Source organism: Triticum aestivum, chromosome 4B, assembly GCF_018294505.1.
Source record: "Triticum aestivum cultivar Chinese Spring chromosome 4B, IWGSC CS RefSeq v2.1, whole genome shotgun sequence".
Taxonomy (NCBI): Eukaryota; Viridiplantae; Streptophyta; class Magnoliopsida; order Poales; family Poaceae; genus Triticum; species Triticum aestivum.
In genome coordinates, this window is record NC_057804.1 from 223,424,903 (window position 1) to 223,436,188 (window position 11,286).

Genomic DNA, 11,286 nt, shown 5'->3' on the forward strand with positions numbered 1-11,286 from the left:
CTTTTGGGAAAAAGTATATAAAACAGCCTTTATAATCGAAATAGCATTGTCTTTACAATCGCTATACATGTCATTCGAACATGGCACTCTTTTAGCACTGAGCCTCTATTAAACAGGCGCCTTCTAAGACTTCTTCGAAATAGTGCTCGTCCAGGTCCTTTTCGTCCGCCGCACTCCAGTTTGCAATAGCGGTGGCTTCCATCCTAGCCTAGTATGTTTTAACACGGGCAAGAGCCATCCCAGCACCCTCTATGCACGCCGACCTCTTCACAGCGTCGATATGCGACACAACACCAAGGAATTGTTGCACTAATCCAAAATAGTTGTCCAGCCTTGGCCCTTGTGGACAAAGATGATCCACGACAGACCTCATAGCAAGCCCGGACAACCTGTGGAGTTCGGCCCATGCGGCCATCTTTACATTTAATGGCAGCGGATGCATCGGGGCACTGAACTGCGACCGGAATAACCTCTCAGCCTTACGGTCCTTCCGATCTTTGTAGAACTCAGATGCATCAGCAGCACTCTTTGCCAGGTCCGCATATGTGTCCACCGCACTCCACAACTGATCTAGAGGGGCATCCTTCGGATCTTCGAATTTCATCCGCAACAGATAGGGCTTTCCAGCCACGATATCTCCGGCTTCACGAAGCTCCTCCCTCATCCCCCTCATTTCAGAGCGGGTTTCCTTGGCTGCCACTAGGGCCTTCTTCTGGTCAGCTGCTTTTGCTTGGTTTTCCTTTTCAAGGAGCTCACGGCGGTTGGTGGCATCTTCTAGCTCGGTAGCCATCTGAGCTATCTTTTCTTCGCTCCGACGACGAGCAGCCTGTTAGCCTCTCAACTCCTCGGCCGCCTTCAGAGCGGCCGCATCACTTATTCGGGCTTGTTCCTTGGCTCGGGCAAGCTCCGCCTGAAGGATCTCCATGGCAGCAGCTCCATCTGCAGTAACAACATATTATAAATACTACCAAAATGCTCCTCTTAAAGGATTTGCTGACAAGCCGAATATAGATACCCTGGGCCTTGTCAAGCCGCTTGTTAACAAGCGTGATGTCGGCATTGGCCACGTCTAACTGCCGCTTTAGTTCGGCAAAATCAGCAGATCGGTCGGCCGCCGAACCCTCAGCAACCTGCACATAAAGCAGCGTGATTATTAACAGAGATTATGATCCTCTATCTGCCACGTTGATGGCAACCAGAGTCTTAGGTGCTACTATCTATATAGAGCACAATTAGCATGTGCGGAAACATCAAAAATACACTTTTTGCATACCTCAAAGCCTCTCAGTAGACTCATAAAAGCTTCATTCAAACCGCTTTTCGCGGATGAAATCCTCTCAACTACCATGCCCATTAGAGCACGATGCGTAACAAAGACAGCCGCTCACTCCAGAAGGCCCATTAGTGTGTCCGGCTATGCGCCGGACAATCCCGGACTCCCCCCGAAGCTCTCCTTGGGAGCCGGATATTTCAGACTCCGGGCAGCCGAAGTGTCAACTTCTGGCGTTGGTGGATCAGGAGAAATCCTCCGTGACGACACTTCGGGGTCGTCCGCCCCATGTGAAGGGAAGGCAGGGGAGGCGACTCGCTCTCCATCATCTCCGGAGGAAGATCCCCCGAGGACGAATTCTGTGAAGAAGGGCTACGAGCCGGACTGCAACAAATATGTTTTGGTCATTATTCTCTGGGACAAAATAGGATATGTTTATCAAAGTACTCTTTCACTTACGGTTCGGTGGAGGACCGGCCCCCTTGCAAGGTTTTCTTCCCTCATTTAGAATCTTCCGTTTCCAAATCCCCGGAGGCACCTCTTTTCTTACCTTGGGGAGATGGGATTTTAGATTCCCCTCCCCGATTATCCTCCTTCGCGGAGGCACCTACTCCTCCAATCTGGATGTGTCAAAAATGAGGCCCATTTGTGGCTTATCTATCCCTCCCCTCGTCTTCGCCCGGTGGCACCTGATACGGCACATGGTCAAGCATCCTGGTCAACAAAGGATTCGGTGAGCCTTCGGGAAGAGGGGTCGGACACCTAATCCTCTCCGCCTTCTTCAACCAGTCCTGGATGAGAACATTTTTTAGAATGATGTTATAATAAATATAAAGGATGGTGTGTTCGGCAGCAGGAGTATTTACCGGCCTCTCTGGGTGGTTACAATTGAGACCCACGTCCTCGGTGGTATCCAGAAACTTTATTCATGATCCGAAGAATAACTCATACATCTCTTTGAGCGTCATGCCAAAGAATTGTTGAACGGTTCGCGGTCCTTCCGGGTTGAACTCCCACATACGGAGAGGACGATGTTGGCAGGGCAAGACTCAATAAACCAGCATCACTTGCATTATCCTGGTAAGACTGATATCCCTCTTGAGAAGGTCTCGGATGCGGCTCTGTAATGTCGACACGTCATTTGTCGGCCCCCAGTCCAGCCCTTTGTTGACCCATGACGCCAGTTGTGGTGGAGGGCTTGGGTGGAACGCTGGAGCAGCCACCCACTTGTACCTCGGGGAGCAGTGACGTAAAACCACTCCCGCTGCCATAAATCAGAAGTCTCCACGAAAGAGCCCTTTGGCCATGGGGCATCAGTGCCTTTGCTTATTATAACTCCTCCGCACTCTGCGTGACGCCCGTTGATCACCCTCGGCCTCACATTGAAGGTCTTGAGCCATAGGTCGAAGTGGGGGTGATGCAAACAAAGGCTTCACACACAATGATAAACGACGAGATGTGAAGAACGGAATCCGGAGCTAGATCGTGGAAATCTAGTCCGTAATAGAACATGAGTCCTTTTACGAAGGGATCAACTCTAAAACCTAGCCCTCGGAGAAAGTGGGAGATAAAGACAACGCTCTCGTTGGGCTCGAGAGTGGGGACGACCTGTCCTGGAGCAGGTAGCCAGTGCGGAATCTCAGCGGTGAGATACCTGGCCTCCCTAAGCTTCCGAATGACCTCCTCTATGACGGAGGAGGCCATCCACCGGCCTTGATTGGATCCGGACATGGTCGAAAGACCGAGGTGCTTTAGCTTGACCCTTGGGTGTTGCAACTGGAGGTGCGGGAGGGGAAGGATCGAGCATGGAAAGAAAAGGACAGGCCTTGGCCTCCTTTATAAAGAGGACGAATATCAAGCGTCCCCCATGTGACCGTTTGGGACTTGCCTAAAATCGAGGAGTCATATCAAACAAACACGGTTGGGTTACGCACACAATCCTGTGATAAGGGGGGACACGATCTCTGCTTCGACAAGACATGCCAGTAAAACCGCCTCGCAGCGTGTGTAGTGGCTGGTTATGAAAACGGTTCGTATAAAGACCGAACCGTGGCGTGATGTCATGCTATAAAAAGCTGTCAGCAGATTAGATTTGTGGAATATTATACTCTCTACAGTGGTATGTGGAATTTATTTTGCAGAGCCGAACATGACCCTTGTGTACTAAATCTTCCATGGATTATTCGGAGGAGGAACCCGCATTGGAATGCCGGAGACAATCTGCGCGTCGGACTCATCGTCATTGAAGCCTGGTTTAGGGGATACTGTGGGGGTCCTGGATTAAGGGGTCCTCGGACAGCCGGACTGTTGTACTGTGAAGATACAAGATTGAAGACTTCATCCCGTGTCCGGATGGGACTCTCCTTTGCGTGGAAGGCAAGCTTGGATATTCGGATGTGTAGATTTTCTTCTCTATAACCGACTCTGTGTCTTTATAAACCGGAGGGTTTAGTCCGTAGGACAGGAACATACATAATCATAGGCTAGCTTCTTGGGTTTAGCCTCTACGATCTCGTGGTAGAACAACTCTTGTAATACTCATCTCATCAAGATCAATCAAGTAGGAAGTAGGGTATTACCTCCATCAAGAGGGCCTGAACCTGGGTAAAACATCGTGTCCCCTGCCTCCTGTTACCATTAGCCTTAGACGCACAGTTCGGGACACCCTTCCCGAGATCCACCGGTTTTGACACCGACAGTGACCACTGAACTTTTCAGCTTAAAACACCATGTGTCTCAGATGGTTTCGGCTATCTTATGTAAGTTGCCTTATGATTGTCAAATTTGAATATCTTCCTTGATGATATGAACCGTCTGTAATCCATCCATGATTGTTATGCAGGCCCCAAGAGCACCAGTCTCAACCAAGATATGCTTGTCAAGCTAAAGGCGGTTTACACACTTGTGGAGCAGCTTTATACTGGGGCTCAGTGCGCATTGGCCACAATTTTTCCATCTAACCAAGACCCCACTCTCTTGGATGATGTGTTGAGGAACGTTTCCATTCTCCCTGAGAGGCTTAGTGAGATGAAGCAATTATCTGCAAGAGCCGGAGCTATGACGGCTTTAAGCCGGGCAAAAGCATGGTTACCGGAGCTAGACCCGGCCGATATATCTATCGGGTATCCAAGCTTTAAAGAAGATGTCACCCCTATTGATAAGAAAGACATTGTCGCCTGCGTGAAGGACATACGTCCCCTAGCTAGTCTGATTGCCAATGAAATAGACCTCACCAAATATAAACCGACTTATGACTTGGAAAATCAAAAGATGCCGACGCCGTCTTACAAAGTGAAGAACCTAATTCCCCCAATCCGTAAGTACACTTTTGCTCCTGAAGTTGACCTGTCCAAGCTTATCGATGTTGAAGCGGAATTCCAAGCTTTGAATGGCATTAACTGGTCATCACCAACCTTCCAGGAAGTAGAATAGGACAAAGAAGCGGAGAGGGGTGATCCGGAAGCGTCAGGCCATCAGAGTTAGGAAGATTGATCCGCTGGGTGGTTCATATTTGTGACCTTCTGAAAAACAGTTAATCATTTTGACTCCTTGAGTCATGTAATAGGGTAGCAATAACTTTGCTCTGCCGTGCCATCGTGCACATTTATGTTGTACTCAACGCCGTTAAGCCGCCACTTGATAATTATCCTATTAGATTTATCATGATGTTGATTGGTGCAGATGAGAATTTTAAATTATCCTGCACACAGTAGATCACAAGAGCCCTTGGCGGTTTACCGCAGGGCGGGTCATAATACCTCACATATAACCACTGATGTTTAAAACGGTTATAAATAAGGCTGGTTTAACCCCAATTTAGACAAAATAATAATAATAATAATAATAATAATAATAATAATAATAATAATAATAATAATAATAATAATAATAATAATATCATACCTGTTATATTGAATCATACTGCCAGTTTACGATACCTGTGCAGTAAGGGTGAGCACTCAAAGCTTTGGAAGCCAATACTTCCAAGTACTTGATATCATCATGTATGTGCGACTTGTCGCCTCTCATTAAGCCGGGTAATAGACACCACGGGTATTCTTCAAATATGAGCTATGAGATTGAAGGCTAAATGGCCGATCACTTTTTACCAAAAAGGCAAGATAGTATCAAGAAGAACTGGAAACATATTCAAAAAATTAAGCCAAATGAGAAAACAAATGAGGCTATGCTTCGAATACGAGCAGGAAGCCAGACCAAAAGGGTTAATGGATATGATTCCAATACGACCAAGCCCCCAAGTGGTTTGTGATGTTTAACGGCTATGATTCGAATACGACCAGGAAGCCAGACCAAAAGGGTTAATGGCTATGATTCGAATACGACCAAGCCCCCAAGTGGTTTGCGATGTTTAACGGCTATGATTCGAATACGACTAGGTAGTCAGACCAAAAGGGTTAATGGCTATGATTCGAATAGGACCAAGCCCCCAAGCGGTCATGAAATTATGATGAAGAAGACTCATTATTTTTGAAGATGAAATGACAGAGGACCTGCTTTATTATAATCATCATAATATATACATTGTAAAAATATGTACATCATAAGAGCCGGCTGGCTCAAGTGTAGTCCTTGTGCTCTTGAATATCGATAAGGTAGTATGACACATTGTTCAAGTTCTTGCTGACCACAAAGGGCCCTTCCCAAGGTGGGGATAATTTGTGCACATCAGTTTGATCATGGATGAGCCGGAGCACCAAATCACCTTCTTGAAAGGTTCTGGACTTAACCCAGCGGCTATGGTAATGGCGCAGATCTTGTTGGTAAATCGCCGAGCGGGCTGCCGCAAGGTCATGCTTCTCATCTAACAGGTCAAGTACATCCTGATGTGCTTGTTCATTATCAGCTTCAACATAACCCGCCATACGGGGTGAGTCATGACGGATGTCACTAGGGAGAACCGCCTTTGCTCCGTATACCATGAAGAAAGGCGTGTAACCCATAGATCTATTGGGGCTAGTATTGATACTCCATATCACTGAAGATAACTCCTCCACCCAACAACCCGGCGTCCTTTGCAAAGGAACCATAAGTCGGGGCTTGATGCCTCTCAAAATTTCTTGATTGGCTCTTTCAGTCTGACCATTGGATTGGGGGTGAGCTACTGACGACACGTCAAGTCGAATATGCTCATGTTGACAAAACTCCTTCATAGCACCCTGCTACGTCTTGAGCTTGCGTTGGTTTTCCTTGAAGAGGAAAGGGTGATGCAGCAATAGTAGCGTAAGTATTTCCCTCAGTTTTTGAGAACCAAGGTATCAATCCAGTAGGAGGCTCCTCAAAAGTCCCAAGCACCTACACAAACAAACAAAGAACTCGCAACCAACACAGTAAAGGGGTCGTCAATCCCTTCACGGCCACTTGTGAAAGTGAGATCTGATAGAGATAGTATGATAAGATAAATATATTTTTGGTATTTTATAATATAGATTGGAAAAGTAAAGATGCAAATAAAAGTAGATTGAAAGCTTATATGATAAAAGATAAACCCTGGGGCCATAGGTTTCACTAGTGGCTTCTCTCAAGATAGCATAAGTATTACGGCGGGTGAACAAATTACTGTCGAGCAATTGATAGAAAAGCAAATAATTATGACATTATCTACCCATGATCATGTATATAGGCATCACGTCCGTGACAACTAGACCGACTCCTGCCTGCATCTACTACTATTACTCCACACATCGACCACTATCCAACATGCATCTAGAGTATTAAGTTCATAAAGAACAGAGTAACGCATTAAGAAAGATGACATCACTACAAAAAAAATCACATCCATGACATTTTAGGCCGAACGAAAAAAAATTCTGTCATAATATGACACTTCTATGACGATAATTGTGACAAAACCCGGTATCATCATAGATGTGGTGGGCTCCTACTTCTATGACAAAAAATCATGACAGAAAATGGGCTTTTCGTCCTGGGCGGGCCGGAGACGCAGCTGCATGACATTCTTTGGGCCGTCCATGATGGAAAAAACCGTGGTAGAAGTGAGGGGGAGGAAAATTTCGGGGAGTTGCCGGTTACGGTGGGAGGTCGGGGGCCGAGCGATGTGCGTTTCTCTCGTACACGTACGCGCGTGTGTGCGAGGCGTTGGCTCTAACTGAACACGAGTGAGGCGTTGGGCTCTAACTGAACCCGAGCGATTGCACTGCAGGCTACGCGTTACTGAACCCGAGCGATCGATCGATGGCTGTTAACTGAACCCGATGGAGCGATTCCTTCGTTACTGCTCCTAACTAAAGCCGATAGATGCTGCCTCAGGGATGAACAGTGAGCGTTGCGGGGGGGTTTGGATGAACAATGAGCGGTGGCATTGCCTCTGTATGAACAGGACCCCGTGGTGTGGAGGGTTGGATGAATAGTAGACAGTGGAGGGCTGGATGAACAGTAAACGGTGGAGGGGTGGCCGTGGAGGGGTGGTTGAATGGGACCCCATGGTGTGGAGGGCTGCATGAACAGTAGACGGTGGAGGGGTGCCCGTGAGGGGTGGTTGAACAGTAGCCGGTGGAGTAGCGCACGGTGGAGGCTGGATGAACAGGAGCCTGTGGAGGCTGGAGGAGGTCGACGGTAGCCCGTGGAGGCTGGAGGAGGTCGATGGTGGAGATGAATAGTATCCCGTGGAGTCCCTTTTTGCAGTACGCCACACTCCTCCCGATGAACAGGACCCCCATTTCGACCATAGGAGGTCCGTTTGGTCCGTTTTGCGGTACGCCACACCCCTCCCAATCAACAGGACCCCCGTTTTGACCGTAGGAGGTCCGTTTCCTCCGTTTTGCGGTACGCCACACCCCTCCCGATCAATAGGACCCCCGTTTCGACCGTAGGAGGTCCGTTTCCTCTGTTTTGCGGTACGCCGGGCCCCTCCCGATCAACAGGACCCTGTTTCGAACGTGGCCGATCGAACACAAGGCCGTTTCCTTCGTTGTGCGGTATGCCAGGCATCGTTTCCATCGCCTGTTCCGTCCAAGCCCTCTCGATGAACACGACCACACATTCCGTTCGACCCAGCCGGTTGGCTCCCCATGAACATGATGATGACGCTCTTTGTCCGTTCCGACCCAGCCATGTACAAATGCACGAGTAGGCATTCGAGACCCTTCCCGTATGTACGTACGTGGGCGTATTTTTTTCTTGCACCCTCGCCGTTGTACGTAGGTGTACATGCTATGTGCGTGCCTCTACTACGACACGTGCGCGCCTCTACTACGACACGTGCGTGCCTCTACATCGACCAGTATGTACGTACAATTTCGCAACCAGAATGACAATGCTACGTACGCTTCGACCAAGTGGGTCCCGACTGTCAGGCACTTCCTTGCCTACGAAGATGTAGCTGGTGGGTCCCAGCAGTCAGGGGGGCGAATCGTTTTGGGTTTTTTTGCCCGGACGCACTTCCTTGCGTGCGAAGATATAGCTGGTGGGTCCCAGCAGTCAGGGGGAAACGTTTTCTTCGCGAAATACTGGTGGCCCGTCCTGTGGGTCCCTGCTGTCAGGTGGAGGAATAATCATTTTGCGCGTAATAAGGAGGCACTTCCTTGCGGCCGTCGTGGACCCAGCTGTCAGCCTCTCCACGCACAGTACTCTTCTGATGAAAGTTGGTCGTTGACCACATTGACAACGCCGCGCCGAGAGCACCACGGTGGTGGACGACGGCGAGGCCTAGGAAGGGGACGACGTGGAGCCGGGGAAGACGCAACAGTGGATGCCCACGCGAAGAGGAGTACGAGGTTGAGGTTGCTGTCGCTGCAGAATAACAGGGGGTGTGGGTGAGTAGAGGGATGGCCTGGCCAGCGGTGGGAGTAGTAGGGGGCGGTGAGGCCTCCGCGGCATCACAGCCGGCCACGGGAGGCAGGAGCATGTGGCACGACCAGCGCTGATTTGGGCGGCTGGAGCACGAAGACCAGAAGTTGAAGAGGCACTACGGCCGTTGGATGGACATCATACAGTCACTTGAGCTAGAGTCGTTCATATTGACTAAGTTGACAAAGCCCTCCGTCCCCGTAAACTTAGTAGGCCCACAAGTGAGCCTCCCACCAAGGTGAGTCCCAGCTAGCAGGGGTAGTATTCATTTTTTTGTGCGTAATAAGGAGGCATTTCCGGTGAGTCCGAGCTGACAGCGGGGGGAACATTTTTTTTGTGAAATACAGAAACCCTTCTGGTGGGTCCCAGCTATCAGGTGGAGGAATCATTATTTTGCGTGTAATAAGGAGGCATTTTCCTGTGTGGGCCCCTACCATCAGCCTCTTCCGATGGCTGTTGTTTGTTGACCATGTTGACCTCGCCGCGCCGAGAGCACAAATGGGGTGGATGAGGGCGAGGCCCAGGAAGAGAACCACGCAGAGCCAGCGAACCAACCGCAGCGGATGCCCATGCTGAGGGGAGAACGAGCGTTGACTGGTCGGCTGCGGGGTGAGGCTGAAGTCGCCGGAAAATAACAGGTTGTGTGGGTGGTTAGAGGGATGGCCTGGCGGCAGCACAGCCAGCCACGGGAGGAGGGAGCAAGCAGTCCCGCCAGCACTGGTTTGGGCGGCTGGAGCAGGAAGATCAGAGATTGAAGAAGCACGGCGGCTGTTGGATGGACATCCAACAGTCACTGCTGTGTGTTGACTAAGTTGACAAAGCCTTGCGTACGCATCAAAAATAAATTAGGACAGCGTGATCGTCAACCTAGTAGGCCCAGAAGTCAGCCTCCAAATCTGTGGAAAATAGCATACAGCCCATTAGCCATTATTTTCAATAATTTACAGCCCATTTGCTAATTCTTAAGGATATTTGAAGCCCATATTCTTTTTATTAGCATTACAAACCATATATTCTGGGCACTGCTAAAAAGTTCAACGAAATTTTGCATATTTCGGTGGGGTCCGAACTCTTTTAATCACAAAATTTCGAGTCATGTTAAAAATAGTTTTCAAAAAATTATATCAAAATAAAATTCAAAAAACAATTCTCCGCAAAAAAAATGAATGAAATTTAGAATCTTAACTAGCAAGATGCCCGTTCGTTGCACGGAACATGAAGATGCATTTGTATGAGTAGTTTATCTTGTGGAAGAAAAGATGATATTTTAATGTAATTGCGAGTTGGCTTTGGTTTTTATACGAGTAGAGAATAGAGAAATCCTGAAAAAATGATATTTTAATGCAATTGCCGGTTGGCTTTGGTTAAAAATTTACAACCTATTTCTTACAACTTATAGCCCGTTTTCTGGGGAAGCCCATTTCTTACTACTCACATCCCTCCTCGTCTTGAAAGATATGCAGCCCAGCAGCACTGAGAAAAGCAAGTAGGCCTAGGTTTTGGTATTCTCCAAAAAAAAGAACTGGGCTAGCCAATTTCAGAAAGAAAAAATATATCAACTGGGCTCGTCATGTGCTTAATAAAAGCATAAGAGTGGGCAAGACGGGCCACAGCCCCCGCACAACGCGCAGTTGAGCTCCGTCTCTGAAACTGAAAAACAACTGGGCGAGCTGCTGGGTACCTCTGTCATCCACTTGTTGTGTAATTTTCTTGTTTATTGACTACATTGACAATGGTGTGGAACCTAGTTATCAAACAATTAGGAGGAAGTATTTTTTTGGCTTGTAATAACGAGGCACCTGCTTGCGAAATGCAATGACCCTGGTGGGTCCCTAGTGTCAGCCTCTCCACGTAGAGGCATCTCCTGATTCCTCTTGGTTGTTGACCATGTTGACAACGCCAGACGGCAAGGCCTCGGACGGGAACGAACAACAGCCATGGAAGATGCTGCAGTGTAGTGGCAGGTGGAGGGGAGTACGAGGGCAACAACATCCAAGTCAAGCATACAAATGGTACAAAAAGCCCAAGGATTAATTGTTCATCAAATTTTTAGACAAAACCCAAATTGAACATGATAGTAACATCTAACCCAACTACTCTTTTTTGCAGTCACAAACAAATGGATCGGTCTGATCCATAAAATCAACATCCTATGCAAAAAAAATTATTTCAGGATGTCTACAACTTAT